This window comes from Engystomops pustulosus, chromosome 3, assembly GCF_040894005.1.
Source record: "Engystomops pustulosus chromosome 3, aEngPut4.maternal, whole genome shotgun sequence".
Lineage (NCBI taxonomy): Eukaryota > Metazoa > Chordata > Amphibia > Anura > Leptodactylidae > Engystomops > Engystomops pustulosus.
In genome coordinates, this window is record NC_092413.1 from 87,625,944 (window position 1) to 87,644,839 (window position 18,896).

Sequence of the window (18,896 nt, forward strand, 5' to 3'; positions counted from 1 at the left end):
CATGAGGCCTCATTACAGGCCCATGTATTATCTGATAAAGACTTCCTTAAACACTCACAGATTACACCCATATCAGACTCCACAGATGACCAAATTCTTCCGCCTCTGGAACTATGCTCTTGAACTTCTCGAGAACGTCAGCGATAATATAAGCTTTACCTTCCACATATTTAGCTTTCAACCAAATATTACGTTCCAAACAAATAAGCAGTAAATGCCTAAGTAATCGAACCACCATGTCACATTTAGATGATAAAGAATTGATAGCAAAAACCACCCCTTTGTTATCAGAAAATAATAAAATTCTCTTATTAGCAAAATACTCACCCCAAATAACTACAGAAACCACCACCGTAATTCCAATAAAACTATATTTTTTTGTAACTTTGCTAATATGCCAGGATTCCGGCCAAGGTTCAGCTGACCACTTCCTATCAAAATACGCCCCATACCCTAAACTGCCTGCTGCATCAGTGAATAATGATAACGCATCAGAATCAACAAACTCTGATTGTCAACAAGTATGGCCATTAAATTTATCCAAAAATTCCAGCCATAGAGACATGTCATCCTTAAGTTCCTTAGTCAACTGAATCTTTGATGATGGGGACCGCAACCCGCGTGTAGACATATAAAGTGCTTTACAAAAGACACGGCCCATAGGTATAATCTTAGTAGCGAAATTCAAAGAACCCAAAACCGATTGCATCTCCCTAAGAATACACTTACGCTTAGTCAACAATCTAGCCAGCAAGTACTTTATTTTGTCAATCTTATCTACAGGCAAAGAAAACTCCATCCTATTAGTATCAATGGTAATCCCCAGGAAATCTAGCATATTACAAGGGAAGACTGTTTTTTCTTTTGCTAAAGGAATGCCAAAATCCTCTGCAACAACAAAAAATACATTCAGTAAGTATAAGCAAACAGTAGACCTAGCCGTACCAACAAACAGAAAATCATCTAAATAATGCAGTACCCCACCCTCCTTCACCAATTGACATAAAACCCATTCCACAAATGATGAAAAAGACTCAAAATAATAACATGACAAAGCAAAACCCATGGGTAACATTTTATCAAAATAATAATGATTATTGAATTGAAAACCTAATGAGTTGAAACCAACTGGATTCACTGCCAAAAGTCTAAAGGCAGATTTAATGTCAGCTTTTGCAATTAGCGCACCCTGTCCAAACTGTCTCAATAGTACTACCGCTTGATCAAAAGTAGTATAATTAACACTAGCATGTGTCTTATCTGTAATATCATTCAAAGATTGTTTCTCCGGAAACGACAAATTGTGAATTAGTCTAAACTAATTTGGTTCTTTTTTAGGAACCAGACCTATAGGTGACAACCGGAAATTAATAAACGGAGGTGAGGAAAATGGCCCAGCAATACGTCCTTCATCCAACTCCTTCTGTAACTTACTATTTACAACATCAAAATTTGAATTAACAGAACTAGCATTCTAAACCCTAACACAACCTGAACCTGTAAACGGAGGCACTTCAAAACCATTAGTAAATCCGTTTATTAACAAATTAGCTTTCTGTCTGTCTGAAAAAACCCTTAGCCATGGGAGCATTCTTTCCAGAATCACTGGCGTCCAAGCTTTTTGAAAGCTGCTCCCTGGCGTTCGGGAGCTGAGCTTGGTTTGCTTTCTTATAACATCTAGACATTGAGTGTGTCCCACTACAGAAGGAACACTACAATTCGCTCCCCACTTACATTGAGCGTCATTGAATGCGAAACATACTCCCTTTCTGAATACTGAATTCTGTGTATTGGGTGTTTGTCTGCTAAGAAATGATTTTTGAGTTATTAATTTCAACCATAAACCTACATCCTTCACTCCCCATTTCAAAGATTTAGGGAAAACTGCCAACTTCTGACAAAAGGACTCGTCATAAGAACACCATGACATGCCACCAAAATTACGATAAGCATCCAATACAATGTCCATATGGCGAATCAAACCTCTTACATTCGGATGACACTCATTTAAAACTGAAGCATAAATAGAAAATGCTTGTAACCAATTAAATATAGACTTTGAAGGGGAACGTTTTTTGTCATCATCAACTTTTTCATTTTTAAAATCAGCTTTAACTACCGGATCCTTATAAGAAGGCAGCAAAGTAAAAACATCAACATATTCTTCACGCCAAATCTTATCTTTAACTACCGTAGGCAAATTAAAGCCTAATGGTGACAATTCACATGGCAGTGTCTCTTTTGCATAGACTTGAATAACACCAATACCCTTATCAATTTCTGGAAGAACAATATCATCAACATTAGTAGCATTATCCACATTTGAAGAAATGACCTCAGAATTAACTGGTAACCATGCATTAGCAGGTGAAAAAAAACCACCCCAGATTTACTCATGTAATTGAACCATTGTTTCATAAAATCATTAAATAGCCTAGGATTAACATTATCATTCACATTTGCAGTTTTCTCATCGGTCCGCTGAGGTGCTGAACTTCCTCCACTGGAATTTCCTTAGACCAACTCGCTTCTAGCTTCACTGGCTGACACAGGAGCCATGGACTCCCTACGTTCCCCCGCCCGCTCACCACGGGCAGAATTCTTTGTATTCCCACCTGGCCGCGGCAGCACTGGCGGGGAATATGGGACCGAGACTTCCTTGTCCTCTTCAGCGGCAGCTCAACCTCTTAGACGACGGCAGCCCGACCTCTTCCTGCCTGCTCCTCTTCTGTGTTCTGCGCCTGGCTCCGACAGTACCGCTCGCCACCGGGACAAGAGCAGAGACTCAAGTACTGGTCACATTTCCTGTCCCCTCTTTAGTGTTATTTGATGCCTCTGCAGCACGAACAGCTGGGACTCTGGGAGAAGACAGTGACCTGTCCGGCATCAATCATAGTGGCTTCTGCTTCCCTTCCTCAGATAACCTGGAAGTGGTGTCACAGTCAGTGTGCATTGTGTGGAGCCGAGCTCAGCACTGTCCCAGCGCTTACTGCCATGTGCCGTCCTCCATTCCCTCCTGCAGTGGAGGGCTGAGATGCCGGCACACATCTACATTCGGACTATAAGACACACCACAGTTTTTTCCCCATCTTCTGGGGAAAAAATGTGCGTCTTATAGTCCAAAAAATACGGTAATATTTGTGTGTATGCAATAAATTTATTTTGAACAAAGCAAACATTTTTGGGACTTGATTAATCTCAAGAATCATGAAAACCTGGTGATGGATAAACTATTGAATTTTTTCCTACTATTAAATGTGTGTGTGAACTGTGGCTAATGTTGCTGGCTGTCAGAAGTAGATTACAATATAGGCGGTCTGAGTGGTAGCCCAGGACTCAAGCTTTTTAGGGGGCCTGTGGCCACCCAAACCACCCAACAAATTTTATACTAAGAAGGACATTCACCCATGAAATCCTTGTTCATCTGTTCATGCTCTCAATATTCATGTACAAAAGAGCAATTCATGTACACAAGAACCTTGAAGGTCCTCCTAGGGTCCTAAGACCTCAGATTGAAAGCAGACAGAAGGAACACTTCCTCCATTCCCAAAGAAGCTTGATTCTAGTAAGATATGTAGGGAGTAAAATGTAGACTTGAAGGGGGTATAATATCCATACAACTCAGGGCCCATTGAAGTGTTAGGCTATATTCACACTGCCGTTGCCAGTCCATACCGTACCGGGCAACGGCAGTGCACGGGGAGAGGAGGAGGAGGTGAGCGCAGCTCATCCCCGCCCCTCTCCATAGGTAGTAATGGCGCACGGCGCCTTACTACGGGTAAAGATTGGAAAGGTCCTATCTTTTTCCCGGGTACGGAGCGGTACGGTGCCGCACGTGTGCTGCACCGTACCGCTCCCGTAGGGCGCCGTGCGCCCATTGCCGTCTATGGAGGACGTATATCAGCCGTATATACGTCCTCCATACGGTAGTGTGAATATAGCCTAAATCTGCCCCTGTTGGCTGTATTGGGACTGATTGCACCACACACAGTTCCTCTGCAGATCACCTCTGGTCTAACAACAGTTAACTAGCTGTGATGGATAAACCTCTGCTCCAGTCCTAACATTAGAACATTAAAGAGATGAGACATGTAACAGGAAAAGGGGAAGGAAAATATATTTATCAATCTAAATACAAGGGGTTGATTCTGCCGCATACAATTAGCAATGACATATAACAAGTCCATCAGTTTGTGACTATTATACATACCCATTTTTCAGAGGGAAAGGGGGCAATGAGAAATACTTACTAACCAATCCAAATAGGCCAAAGAGAAAAAAGGAGGTATAAAACATAGGCTGCTGCGCAACCAGGAAAGACAAGACACAGAACACACCCAGCAATAGGGAGGTAGGGAAGCCTGCCAGGCGCTCCACATTTTATCTTATTTATCAGTAGTACCTGACAATAGGCTACTCAAGTGGTCATGGACCATAATCCAGGTGAGATTTGTTTTGAGAAATGAAAATGGAATGGACAAAGATATCCAGGCTCTAGCTATCGTTATCCTAGCAAACAAGAAATATATTGAATCAGCTTATGCTTTAATTTGGGGCCCTCAGGTAGGGTTCCATTGAGAACTGCTATCACTGGGGATATTCCTGTTAGCAAGAGGATAAAGTCCCAAACATTGAAGGAAAACCTAGATACCACTGGGCATGTCCTCCAGATGTGATAAAAGGGTCCTTCTGTCCACAATTTCTGAAGCAATAGCAATTGTTAGAGTACCCCATTCGAAAAAAATCTAGTGAGCACCATAAACCGACTCATGAGTACTTTGTACCCTGCTTTTACCAATGATGTGTGAATTGATAATTTAGACATAGAAAATGCAAGTTTCCTCCATTCCTGCAAATCAGGCTCAAGGCCCTTATCCTCCTCCAACTTTGTTCACATATGACAGCTTGTTATTTTATGTGACCAAGTGTGACTAAAGTAAAGACATTTTCCCACCATTGATAAGCGTTTTATATTTGTGTTCAAGGTGCTTATGTCCACTTATTTGGCTTTCCATGCTAACAAGAAGCTTCGTAGCTGAAGATAATGATGGACCTCAGATGGAGAAATGGATTGATTATCCCAAAAAAAAGGTGTAATCTGTCCCCAACCCAATAGTCCCTAATACAATAAAACCCCTTGTTTACCGAACCTTTGAACTTTAGGTTTCCTCAATCCTGGAGGACAATCCATATTGCAGCATATGGTGGTCAAGGGCTTATGTCAACATTTATGAAAGGACTGGAGATAGATAAGAAGGTCTCTCTCTGGTCCCATTAAGGGTAATCTACATGGGAATATATAGAAGTCATCTCTGCAAGACGTGCTGCATAAAAATATTTTAATAGGTTAGGTACTCCCAACCCACCCAATATACGTGGAGTACATAAAGCTCTTCTCTCAATCCTGGGATGTTTACCATTGCAGATAGCCCTAAACAGATAAAGCAAACATGGTAACAAGGTAATTTGGACTGCTGACCCAATCACAACAGGGGGTATTGTAACCATGTGTTCAAATCCTCAACCAGTTACGGATACTCTCCCAAATGAATTAGATTTGGCAGTATGGGGATAGGAGACGACAAGAAGAGCAAAATATCATCTGCAAAAAGGGAACACTAATGTTCACTCCCCCATCTCAACTTCCATGATATATCTGTCAATTCTGATAATAGTAACTAGTAGTTTGATCGTTAATGTGTATATCACCGGGGAGAGTGGAACCTTTTACCCCCTGCACCTCAATATATTGAGGAGAAAGCCCAATGAGAGGGAATAAGATAATATAAGATAAGATAAGATAATCCTTTATTAGTCCAACAGTGGGGAAATTCACAGCGTTACAGCAGCAGAGAGGGTACAGAGAGTGAAGTACAAACTATGACAACAATAATATTAGGGATAAATGAACAAAAAGAAAAGGGGATCAAATGCTTTGTGTAAGTCAAGGCTTAAAAGCATGCCCTTCCTATCCCCACATCCATCCCACCCTGACTCTATTAAAAATACAATATCCACAGCTCTCCTACTTTGATCACATGTCTTTCTATGCAGTCTAAATCCCACTTGGTCCCTATGGTTAGGTGTTCAAAAGTGTTCAAGTGAATGGGCAAAAGTTTTGTCATTATTTTCAGGTCAAGATTTATCAGCAATATAGGCCTATAATGTCAGAGTGGTCTTTTTGAGGTTTTGGTTTAACATGTATAAAAGCTGATTTACCCACATTTGGAATGGGTGCTCTCGCTTTATATGAGTTAAAATGTTGAAGCAGATGGGGTATCAGCATACTTTTTAAGGTATGCCACCAATAACACAACTTGCCTCATAAGACTTGAAAGCTTTAATTGCTCCTTATACTACTTCACCCATAAAATCTGATTCCATAAGTTTTGGATATCGGCTCAGAATATAGTTTCTCATAAAATAAACAAAACTACTTCAATTGTTTCACCTGATTCTGAGGGAGGATACATCAGTTTAGGTAGGGCTTTAGACAAGCGTAGGGTTAGACGTTTCGGTAGTAAGACCCGACCACCTCAAGCTTTTTCCTACCCAACTGGTGAGGCATATAGTCAGTTCAGCTATAGCAGTATCTAATTGGGTCTTAAAGGGGTATTCTCGTCTGGGCATTCACATTCAGTTTCATTAATCTGCCATACATTGACATTTCTTCAATTAGAAAAAATTTACCTGTGTGAAAATAATTTCTCATAAATGTAGTCATATGGTCCCTTAGAAACAAGACTAACTCCTTGGATACGACCACCTCTGCTGGAGGGATTGCACAAAGAAACAAAAGGTTTTTGTATATGAAATGTCCAGAAGTTACTGCATATCCCAGCCATCCTGTGGTAATAATTGCTGAATCCAGGTGGTCCGGCAGGACTTTATAGCGCATGTCTGGCCACGGCTACCAAAATGTGAGGTGGTTGTATCCGAGGAAGCTATCTCGTTTCTAAGGGACAACGTGGCTACATTTATGAGAAATTATCTTCACACAGGAACATTTTTTTTTAACAACATCCAATTGAAGAAATGTTTACAAATGGCAAATGAATTAAATTAAATGTAAATACCCTGATGGGTAGGATTAGCCTTGAACCTTGTGTCTAAGTCTGTATATGCCTATTTCTTAATTTCCAATTCCCTGCCCGCATGATTTTTATGTTGTGCTCCTATTTCCAGAATTCTGCCTTGTATTGACATTGTATGAGCCTCCCAGTATATTATTGGCTGCATAGTTCCAGGAGGATTCAAAGGAAATCTACCATTTGCTTTTACGCAAACATGCCTTGAGAATGTTGTAGCTACAAACATGTAGATGCAGAAACATATCTTGTTTTATCCCTTAAACAAATGTTTTTACTTCAGAGAATGCTGTAATCACCGTGTTGTCCCTGACAGGCAGAAGTAATCAATCCCAGCACCATCCCTCAGCTGTTGTTTATGAGTCATCCAGCTTAGGTTAACCTGTCTGGACAGTTCAGAAAGCTCTGTGTAATGTGTTTATGTATAGCAGGCAGTGTGCACCCAGCTTTCCCAAGGTCCTGAATCTTATAATTAGTTTTTTGAGCAAAACCACTCAGATCAGGGATTGAACAAGATATGTTTCTGCATCAGTGTGGCTACAGCATTCTCAAGGTATGTTTGTTTCACAATGCATAAAACAAAAGCTAGATTTCCTTTAAAAGAAAAAAAAGGATTAAAGGGTTGTAGAGTCCCAGTACCTCCTCCCAGCTACTGGATAATATAATTCTTGGGTGGCTGAGGAGTGCACCTACTGGTATAATTGTATAGGTGAAAGAGTTTTGGTCACATGACCTTCCTTCAGCCAGGCTTCCTGGGGAAGCCTCTAGATTCTTCTGAGTGAGGAGTCCACCCAAGTCCAACCTCTGAACCAGAGGGAGGAGCCAGTTGTGAATAGATGCTGAGGAGAACATTTCAGTCAGAATTTTGAGTATACAGCTCTTTAGGGTTCACATTCAGCATAGGCCCCAGCTTCCAATTCCCTGATCTAGTTAGAGATCTGTATTAAAAAACAACAACTTCCATCCCCAGCACCGTGCAAGATTTACCTCAGATCGCACCAACTTGCCTACAGTGCATGCCAGGAGGGCATCCTTATCTGTATCATCATTTAGCCAGAAGAGAGAGTGCTATACAAAGGCTCTTCTGCTCCACTCAATGCCTTTAATGTTTCAGCCAGCGTGAGTGCCATACGCCTAAGGAAACCTACATTTATCACTGTATACCCTTCAACAGGGAACCGTGCCAGTTACCTTCATGAGTAAGAATGTCCTAAAATTATTTCCCACAGTGAGCCAAACTGTATCGGCCCATCCATGGCAGTGTAATAGTATTGGACTGTACCCACTGCCAGTAGCAACCTATTATAAAAAAAACCCAACAAGTTATGTCCCCAAAGCCAATAGTAAAGATGGTAAAGATTATGTAAAAAGGGAATTGTGACCAACACTCTTAACATCTCTCTTGCAAGCCAGAACCCTGAAATGTGTAATGGATTATAGTCTTTTATCTGACAGTAATAATTCCAGTTTATTCCAGTAATAAACTGTCTGAGTTGGTCATTACGGACTTGCATCACTCCAAGAGGTTGCAAGGGCTCATTGTGAGGGACATGGGGCTAGCAAGCCACAACCCCGCCTGTGACACATGTGCTATAAGCTCCAGCAAGTCCCCTCTGGGCACCACAGGGGTGTTCTCAATTTTGGCAAATTAATGTTATCGTTTGAATAATGAAAATCCCTCATGGTTTTCTGAATCGCTGCTTGTACAGTAGAACAAGGTTGGTTAGCACAGCCCAAATACTAGAACGGCCCGTGCATTAAATTTCATGCCAATAAATAAAGAAAGAAAGAAGAAGAAAGGAATGCACGAAAAACGGCCAATACATGAATTTCACTAAAAAATCTATATTATTAATTCCAAAACAGACCACTCTAAAGATACACATTTAAGAACAATTAAAAAACACAATATACATCAGATACAAAACTGCGACCACCAGTATGTGTCAACCGTATACCGCAAATGTCCAGTCATTTAGTAATGAATACCCATCTCCCAAAAATGTATGTATGGGAAGATATAGTATAAATCCTATAAACACCTCTAAACACAGCCCAACAGGAAGCATTTAAGAAAAAGTACTGATTGTACTGGGCCCAACAATGACCTGATGCTTTTATGATACAAATGGAAACAAGAACAAAGTGCCTGTGTGCAAAAAATGATACAAAGTGACACAAGTGCTATCACCTAATATGCATCTCACCAATTGAAATGTCAGCTGTAGGCAAGGTTGCAATGTAAAAAATGGCATACAGGCAGGAGAGGGGAAAGAGGACACCAGCGCAAGGCTTGGTCAATTCTAATGTGTACATTATGTGAGGAGGAATATGATGTATAATCTCTGGTGGTTGGGAACCTTTGTTTTGTGTGCTGTTCAGGTTAGTAAAACAAAAATAAATCTAAGCGTATTTCTTCTTACTCAAATCTCAAATATATTGCTTATTGCAAATGCAATTTATTTTATAGATTTATTTCAGCTCTTTAGCAATAACTGCGGGGTTTTCTGTAGAATGTGTTTCTTCCTCTAGAAGATACTGATGATGCTGAAGTTGGACAATTTTGCCAATAGGTTAAATTTACTGGAATGTACTTTTCTGTGTATAATATTTCCAGAAGTAGATCTGCAGCTTAAACTGCTGTTCACAGTTGTTTCCTTTGAATGTACTTAAAAAGTCTCATCACATTTATGAGACTATTAGGACAAGAGCTTATATAATTATGCTGGGGAATGGATTGCCATGGGGTGCCTTCAGACTTGTATTCACTAGAGCGCAGCTACTGTATGCATCTTGGTTATGAACTTTTTTTTAAGGGTTTTGAAAACGGCTTACTTTCAGAAACTATTACATTTATTGGTTTATTTAATGAAGATTTCACTTGGATCACAGTTAATAAATGCGTGCGACACAAAAAAGTGTTTATGTACAAATTAGTGCACATGTCCATCAGCTGGTATCTATGAACACATCAAGAGCACTGGGGGAGATTTATCAAGCTGCCCAAGAGTAAAAATGTGCTTAGTTGCCCATGGTAACCAATTTCAGCTCCCCTTTAAAATATTCATGAGCACTGGTAAAATGAATGTTTATGGCCAACTAAGCAAATTCTTACTCTTAGGCAACTTGATAAATCTCCCCCACTGATTTGCCTTTTACATCAACTAGTGATCCAAATGCCAACTGTATTGAGTTTATACATGCTCAGCAAAAATGAGCAAATGAGGAGTTTATACACAGACAGTGTGTACCAGATACCAGTGTGGCTCTGATAATGATCACGTGAGAACGGTCACGCTCCCGCCAAAATTAAAGAAAGTTTTCCTATAAGGAGACATACATTTTAGTGGAAGTGATATTTCTGTTTTGTTTTCTCAACTGGGGTGATATCTGTTTTAATTTTAATTTTATTTTTTCATAAAGGTTGTTGCAAATTACCCCATGTTGTTTGGCCGGCTTGCTGACCAAATAACCCTGTCCTATAAAAATCATATGTGGAGTGAGGGAATTGCGTCCAACACTCTTAACATCTCTCTTGCAAGCGAGAACCCTGAAATGTGTAATGGATTATAGTTTTTGATCTGACAGTAAAAAATCCAGTTTATTCCAGTTATAAACTGTCTGAGTTGGTCATTACGGACTTGCATCACTCCAAGAGGTTGCAAGGGCTGATTGTGAGGGACATAGGGCTAGCAGGCCACAACGCCGCCAGTGACACATGTGCCATAAGCTCCATCAAGCCCTTTGCACCATAACACAAAGTCCCGTCTGGCCACCACAGGGGTGTTCCCAATTTTGGCAAATTAATGTTATCGTTTGAATAATGAAAATTCCTCATGGTTTTGTGGATCTCTGCTTGCTGTCATTCTATAGAAAGCTTCATTGTTTATTTCCAGTGGACAGAAATCTTATCATGATCACACAAGTGCACAGCTCGTTATAACCCACAGCTCTGATTAATCACTATGATACTAACGAGCTGTACACCTGTGTGACCATGGTTTCTGTTCCCTTAAAGTAAACAGTGAAGCTTCCTGTTGAATGAAAGCAAGCAGAGATCTAGAAAACTTTGAGCAATTGAAGTATATTGGAAAATAATTTTATATTTTTGAATTATTATTATATTTTGGGGTGGGGGGCATTATCTACCACCAGATTGAAAGCTGGTGGAGGAGCAGATCTTCTGGTACACACGGTCTTTGTATAAACTCCTCAATTACTCATATTACTGAGGGAAGTGAGCAAATTAAAACAGATCAATGGCCGAGGTGTTGAGCACCGTTGTGGTGTTGAATTAAAAAAAAACTGGTAAGATTGCACACAGGAAAGATTGCACACAGGTAAGATTGCTCAAAAGAAAGCTGGCCAAACAGAAGAGCTCACTTCACAAAACTGGGGGTGGGGTAATCATTCCCATAGGCTAACCTTGATTGAGGAGAAAATGGCCAAAACCCTTCATGACAAGCAAGTTGAGGGGATTGGAAATTTTGATGCCTACGATGTTTGGCGAAGGTATGTGTTTTTTTTATTATGTGTATAAACTTATATACTGTTTATATATTGTTTGCAATGCCTTTAATTGAGTTACTGTTACATTTGCAAACATTTGCATTTATTAATGTGAGTCAAGCAACTTATGCAGGTGTGAACTGTGTCTAATGCATGTTTCAAATTTTCAAATTGTTTAAAATTGCATTTTTCATTGGCCACTTTAAAGAGAACATGACGAGGGCTGTTTTTTTTTTAATGGAATCTAAACTATTATATCCCTTCTAATGTTGCACAGAGAATGCTGCTTACTCTGAAAATCGGGGCCCCAGAAGCCCTCAAGATGTAATGGATCACAATGATTCAAGTGTGGAAGACGTTAATCCACCTCTTCCTGCTGAAAATCAGCCGATCTAGAGATACAGAAACTTATGATCACTACAATTGAGTCTGTGAGAGAGAATATTTGTGACACCATTACTAATGCTGCTTCTGTTCTTTTCCGCACAGTTTATCGTGGAAACAAGTCTTAGGATGACAGTGTGAACAAGTCTTTATTCCCCCTACCCTGTTTTGTTCAGGCTCAGATCCAGTCATTGAGATCAGTCATCTTGAGAGTTCAAGTGGCTACAAACATGACACTTCTGAGTCAGTGAGAGTGCACTTAATCTGAGTACAGTAAATAAGGGGAGTTTAAATCCATCCACTTTTCTATTTCAGATTATGAAGGAAATTGTTACATCCACTTCACAGAAGAAGTACGGTACATAGAATGGACACTCGCCAATCCAAAGGCAAAAAGGGGTGTGTCCTCTGCTCATGTGCGAAGAAAAAAACCCACAAAAAATAGTTCAAATTTAGGTTATGCTGAAATATAGATCTAACTTTATTAACAAATTAATTTAAAGTGCAACCCCCGAAGGTGCAAAGTACAGTATATTTGTGTTATGCTGTATGCATATTTGTAATACATTTTCTGAAAGCCAATGAAAATGTAATAAAATTTTGATATCCCTGACAGTATTTTACATGGAGAATGTATTTTCATAGTAGTGCAGAAAGCTCCATTAAAATAATAGTTCCATAAAAAAGTGCATTTTTCTGTTTAAAAACTTAAAAAAAAAAGCTTTAGTCACTTGTCGTCTAATGATCTGGCCAAATTGATTTGAGGTCGCCATTGAAAGGGTATGCGTTCAGTCAAGTCCCTATCAACATGGATTTATTTGCAGGGGCAATGTTATGCAACATGGCGCAGGCAATAATTATTTTACACACAGTTGGTGGACTGTACAACATGGCTTCTCCTGAATAATCCAAGCAGCTAAAACTACTTTTTAGAAGGCCAAAAGTTCTCTTAGGCCCCTTCCACACTAGTGTTTTTCACGCGCGAGTTCTGAGCGTGCTTTTGGCGCGGAACGGTGCAAACAAAATAGTATGTGAAGAACACTATATATGTGTGTGAAGAACACATTGCAGATGTTTCCATATATCTGCAATGTGTTCTTCACACATATATATTGTTCTTCACATACTATTTTGTTCGCACCGTTCCGCGTATCTCCTGACAAGTAAGCAGATGTGCCGAACATCTGTAATCTATACTTCACTGTGTTCTTCACTGTGTTTTTCACTTAAATGATCCTGTGTTCACTGTTTTTATTCTATTCTTCACTGTTCTTCACATCTGCTAACTTGTCGGGAGATAATATACGCGCGGAACAGTGAAGAAAAGATTGTAGATGTTTGCATACATCTGCTAACTTATCAGAAGACATTCTTTTTCAATTAAATAAAACATTTTATTCCGGAACCATGGTCCCTTTGAAAAAGGCTCGAGTCTCCCATTGACTTAAAAAACGTGCGTGAAAAACGCAAAGAAAATGCAAAAAACGCGAACAACACGCGCGTGAAAAACGCAAAAACGCTAATGACTCCAAGGAAAAATGGAACAAAAACGCAGCCAAAAACGTCAGTTTTTCACGCATTGCACCCTGACGTGAAATGCAACGCTAGTGTGGAAGGGGCCTTAGTCGCACTTGATGGTTTTTTTGGGTTTAATTATATTTCTGCTCCTTCTCTGTTCTTATATGCATTGTCACCTAAATTTGGGAGCAAAAACAAATCAGAAATCAATCATAAAAACAGGCTAAATTTGTAACATAAAATGATCTCAGAAGATCTCAAATGAAGCCGGAGGCACCCAAGCCGCAATCTATTACCCCAAATATATGAGGCATGGCGGCAATGAATTTGTCATTGGTTTTTTTTTTGGATTGCGGCTGGTGGTGTTTTTGGGCATGAAATATACTGATAAAAGATTTTGAACATCTCATCTACCACCACATTGAAATATTTACTGACGCTTGTTTGTGTAAAACCAAATCTTTCAGTAATGCAATGCTGGGACTAAGCTGTTGCCATGTAATATATTACTGATATTAATTTTGTAAGACCAGGAATTTAAAGGGAACTTACCACCACAAATCCAAAGAGGCTACTGGAGCGTGGATAAGCTGCAACGTGTAGCCTCATGTCCGACTACTCCATGTCCCAGTAGCCTCTTTAGAAAATTTACATATTAGGGCAATCAAGATTTTAAAAAGATAGCAGGGACGTGAGGATTAGCTCTAAAAAGGGCTATCCTCACGTCCAATACATGCACCTACCACCCGTTCTACCTTTATAGGTAGATTTGTGGTGGTAGGTTCCCTTTAATGTGAACATCCTGGGGCAGATTTACTTACCCAGTCCTGTCGCGATGCAGTGGCGAGTTCTCAGTTGAGGATTCGGGTCTTCCGGCGATTCAATAAGGTAGTGCACGAGATGTGCACCAGGTGTCACTGCTGTGCTGAAGTCCGTCGGAGTTCACTGGAGTTCACTATCCTATTCCTGGTTCAGGTAAGCACGTGTCAAGCGAGGCATTCTTTAAAAAAAATTCCGCATTTTTTCCGAATCCGTCAAGCTTTCCGACGGCCACGGCCACGTCCCCCCGATGCGATCGTATGCGGCAAAAAAACGGGGCAATTTGGCGCAAATCTGAAAAATTTAGGAAACCCGACGAAAAACCGCGATTCGGGCCCTTAGTAAATGAGCCCCCCTGTGTTAGCTTGTGAGGCATTTTCCAGCTTCTCATATAAGTTAAAGATGGATCTTTTATCCAATCGAAACCTATATATACCTCATCAGTTGGTATTCCAGCAACAAAAAAATAAAAGAAGTTATATCACTGTGTTCAAGTTGTTCATATTTAAGTAACAACAAAAAAAAATTCCACTATGTTTTAAGTAGTCGGTATTCAAGCAAATACATTTTTTCTAAAAAAAGGGTACTTTTTTTTAAGAAAATATATTTTGGATTTCAGAATTTGTAATGCTTACAATTAAAACAAAAAACATATGATATAAAATATACAACACATTATTGCACAGTTGTACCATTTTTTAGTGCACTTTTAATCTCCAGCGTGCAATACAATTCTGTTGCAGTAATAAGTGTCGCAAACTCTGACTCGCACTACCACACCCCTTTAGGTGCACATTTTTCTTATGCACAAAAAAACTTCAAAAATAGTTGTGCCAGCAGACATTCAGTGCAAACTGAAAACTGGTGGAGCCAATTTAATATATCCGGGCGGTCACGTTTCTTCTTTTCCTAAATAAAATAACAATCCATATACGGCACATGTATCTTTTCTGACCCTTATTGATTGTAGTTATGTATGCATACTCTTTAGTTTTCTAAATTAGTGGGAAACTTATGTCACCATGTATTCCTATGGGCTCATACACAGAGTTGTGTATTTGAAAGTGTGTGTTTGAGGTTACTGCCCCTGTGAAAAAACACAGGGCATGTCCTATTCTTGGTTGCGTTTGCGTCTCTGCTTTTCACAGTCTACAGGGCTGTGAAAAATGTAGGTATCATCCTTGTGCTGTCTGTATTTGTGAATCTGTTGCTAGGCAACACATTCATTTATCATTTAGAAGGCTTGTTTTCCTTTGCAGATCCGCAAAAACGGAGGGCACAAGGATCGTTTAACAGAAGATGGCTGATGAAACGAAAGCAGTGGTTAACTGTTACTGCTTTCTTGATTATTTCATAAAGACCAGGACACATGGGTTGGGATTGCTCCAGAAATTCTGTTTTGGACATTGCACAGCTCACCTGGCCACAGTAAAAACCAGTCCATGGAAGTCATAATGTACTGGCGTGTGGCTGGTCTAGATTTACAATGCGAAAGTATACATGTACACCAGAATGTATGGAGAATTGTTTTGATTCAGAATCAAAACCTGTGTCACGAAGCATTTTGCTTTCTTTTTGCATGAAGATACATTTTTAAAGTAAAATTTCCAGTATGGTTTTGACATGCATTGGTATGAAACCTACATTTTATCGTAGGTCTATTGAGAGAGTCATAAGCGCCACATATTTTAAAATATAATTCCGCGAGAGCCGTACAATATGTTTTGAGGTTTACTGACAGAACCAAGTGTTCCTTCCCTGCTGTACTAAGCCACCACTGGACCAAAACAATGATAATTCCCTTTAAAATAAAAAATAGATAATTTACATTTGAGTATGCGATGCAGGACATCTGGTCCAGCACTCTGGCTTCTTCTTTTTAATGTGCATGCCTGGATCTGGCTTCTTCCCACCTGATGATGAGAGATGCAGCTTTAAGGCATGTGCAGAAGAAAGCAGCAGCCAGAGTGCTGAAGGAGATGTCCTGCATCGCAAGCTCCAATGTACCGTAAATTATCTATTTTTTATTTTACAGGGAATTACCAGTGGCGGCTTAGTACAGCAGGGAGGAACTCTCCTTGCTGTACTAATATCTGCTGGAGCCATTGTTCTATCTGTGTCCCTTTTAAAGTGTTGGTCTTAAATGAAGTAAACAAAAAAGAGGGTACTGAGTCCCATAGGGAACTTGTAGCTTCAATTTACTAAAGTCAATGATAAGCAGGACCAGGAGCTGCAGAACCTGCAGAATGCATGCGCCAACCGCCACAGAACCCCCCAATAGACGCACCATCTGCCGCAGAACCTCCCAATACACGTGCCAGTCGCTGCAGAACCTCCCAATACACACAGTAGCCCCAGCAGAACATCCCAATACACACGCCAACCACTTCAGAACATCCCAATACATGCGCCAGCTGCCGCAGAACCTCCTAATACACACGCCTGCCACCACAGAACATCTCAATACACATGCCAACCACTGCAGAACATCCCAATACACGCGCCAGCTGCTGCAGAACCTCCTAATACATACGCCAACTGCTGCAGAACATCCCAATACATGCACCAGCTGCTGCAGAACCTCCAAATACACATGCCAGCCGCCACAGAACATCCCAATACACACGCCAACCGCTGCAGAACATCCCAATACACACACCAACCACTGCAGAACCTCCCAATACACACGCCAGCCACCTCAGAACTTCTCAATATTTATTACTGACGTGCACCACAATTTTGTCTTGGGTCCTAGCTATTAGGTGTCTAAGCTGCTGCAGAACCTCACATTAATGTACAGTCATGGGCATAAGTTTTGAGAATGACACATATATTATATTTTCACATTGTCTGTTGCCCTCTGGTTTTTATGTGTGTTTATCAGATGTTTTTATCACATAATGAATCAGTATCCTAAGAACACCAATACAGTAGAAAGAAAGGGTGACAAATTCAGGTTCCCCTGAATAGGAACATCCAGATATGCCCACCCCTTCCCATTCCTCCTGTAGTCTCAGGCAGCACTGTCGCTTTAGGATATCACTGAGCGCAGAAGGTCCTGGGCTGTCTGGGAATCCATGAAGATACCTTGTGTCCTCTTTGGTGATGGCCTGGGTGCCCACCAAGAGGGCTCTGAGTGCCACCTCTGGCACCCATGCCATAGGTTCGCCACCACTGCACTACAGCTTTGAACTTGAGACTACCATCATTTCATAGCCAATCTTCTTGGCTATATTTAGCATATGCGATGTTATGAAGTTGATAAGAAGCATCGCAGGAGGACCGCAGCTAATAGGTTGAGAAAACGCTGACACTTCCTATGGTTTAATCAAGTCTGGCAGTGTGAACTATGTTCTAGTAGCTGGTTGTGAGCTGTATTCACCACACCTGATTCTCTGCAGCCGGGCTCTGGACCAGCAAGAGTTAACACCATGTGACTGCTAGTGCCTGCTCCTACCACCTTGGGCAGAATAAATATCATGCACGCAAGTCATTCCTTGCTGGTTAAATGCTTTGCTTTGCTCATTTTCTGCACTGCTGTAGTTTGCTTCTAATGTGCTCATTCCCAGCAGTTTGTACTTGGTAATAGTGCCTCTTTAAACTTTCCTAACTTTAATGTATTTTGTATTCTCATATGCACAAAAAACAGTATTGTTGGTACACATTTACTAAAATAATTTGCCGCAGAAAAAATGATTCAGCACCAAAACCTGTGTTTAATGTTAACACAGCCTTTAAAGAGTAACTGTAATGTTTTTTTCACAAATCAATAGATCTAGGGATGTAAAACAACATTGCCTATAATCTTTGTTACCAATATTCAGTAGCTTCTTTGCTATCCTCCTTACATTACCTCAAAGCTGCCTCAAAGCTACCTCAAAGACAGTGAATACAGGTGGCTCCTGCACAGAATAGTGAGATACAAGATCTTCCCTGTTCCCTATCAGTCCCTCCACCCCAGTCTGTGATTCTACAGAACTACAGAACTTTCTTTGTCTCTCTCTGCACCTCATACTGCTCCCTTCCCCCACCTTGTCATGCGGCAGTACAGCTCTGTGCAGATAAGCTATTAGCCCTTAGCGTTCACATAGCACAGGCTAAAGACTTCATGTACTAATGATCTCTATCATTTATTACATGTTCCCTGCTCCTCCATGTGATGAAAGCTTCCAGACAAGTCACCATATACATCCTTTTTGTGCACTGTGCAGTGTTCAGTGGATTTACTTCTGGGAAACTAAATTGATTTAATGCTAAATTACTTTGAGAACAAGAGGTATCATGGGACTTGTGGGAAAGCTAACTGGCCTCAGCTTGAGAGCATAGACAGACAGTCATTAGTCTCCGCCCACCTCACCTCTGGTGAGAAAGATTTTTGTCAAACACTTTTAGAACAGAAAATTCCATAACTTTGAAAAGAAAAGGGTGAGCAGCACAAAGTAGGCATCATTCTGTTTGTTTTCAAATGGGAAATCACATATAATAATTTGGTAAAATCATTATAACTTTACAGTTACGCTTTTAATAGAATTAAAAACTCTTCTTTCTCAAGTCATGTCTTCTCTTTTTTTCTGCAAT

General features: G+C 40.3%; 1 long non-coding RNA gene across 1 annotated transcript in view; it reads left to right on the forward strand.

Annotated features, from left to right (window-relative positions):
• LOC140121587 (uncharacterized) overlaps positions 1-3,110 on the forward strand; it is a 41,331-nt gene extending 38,221 nt beyond the window's left edge. Inside the window, exon 3 of the long non-coding RNA XR_011854132.1 lies at positions 2,466-3,110. This is a non-coding gene — a long non-coding RNA (uncharacterized lncRNA). The remainder of the gene's footprint in view (positions 1-2,465) is intronic.
• The last annotated feature ends 15,786 nt before the right edge of the window (positions 3,111-18,896 follow it).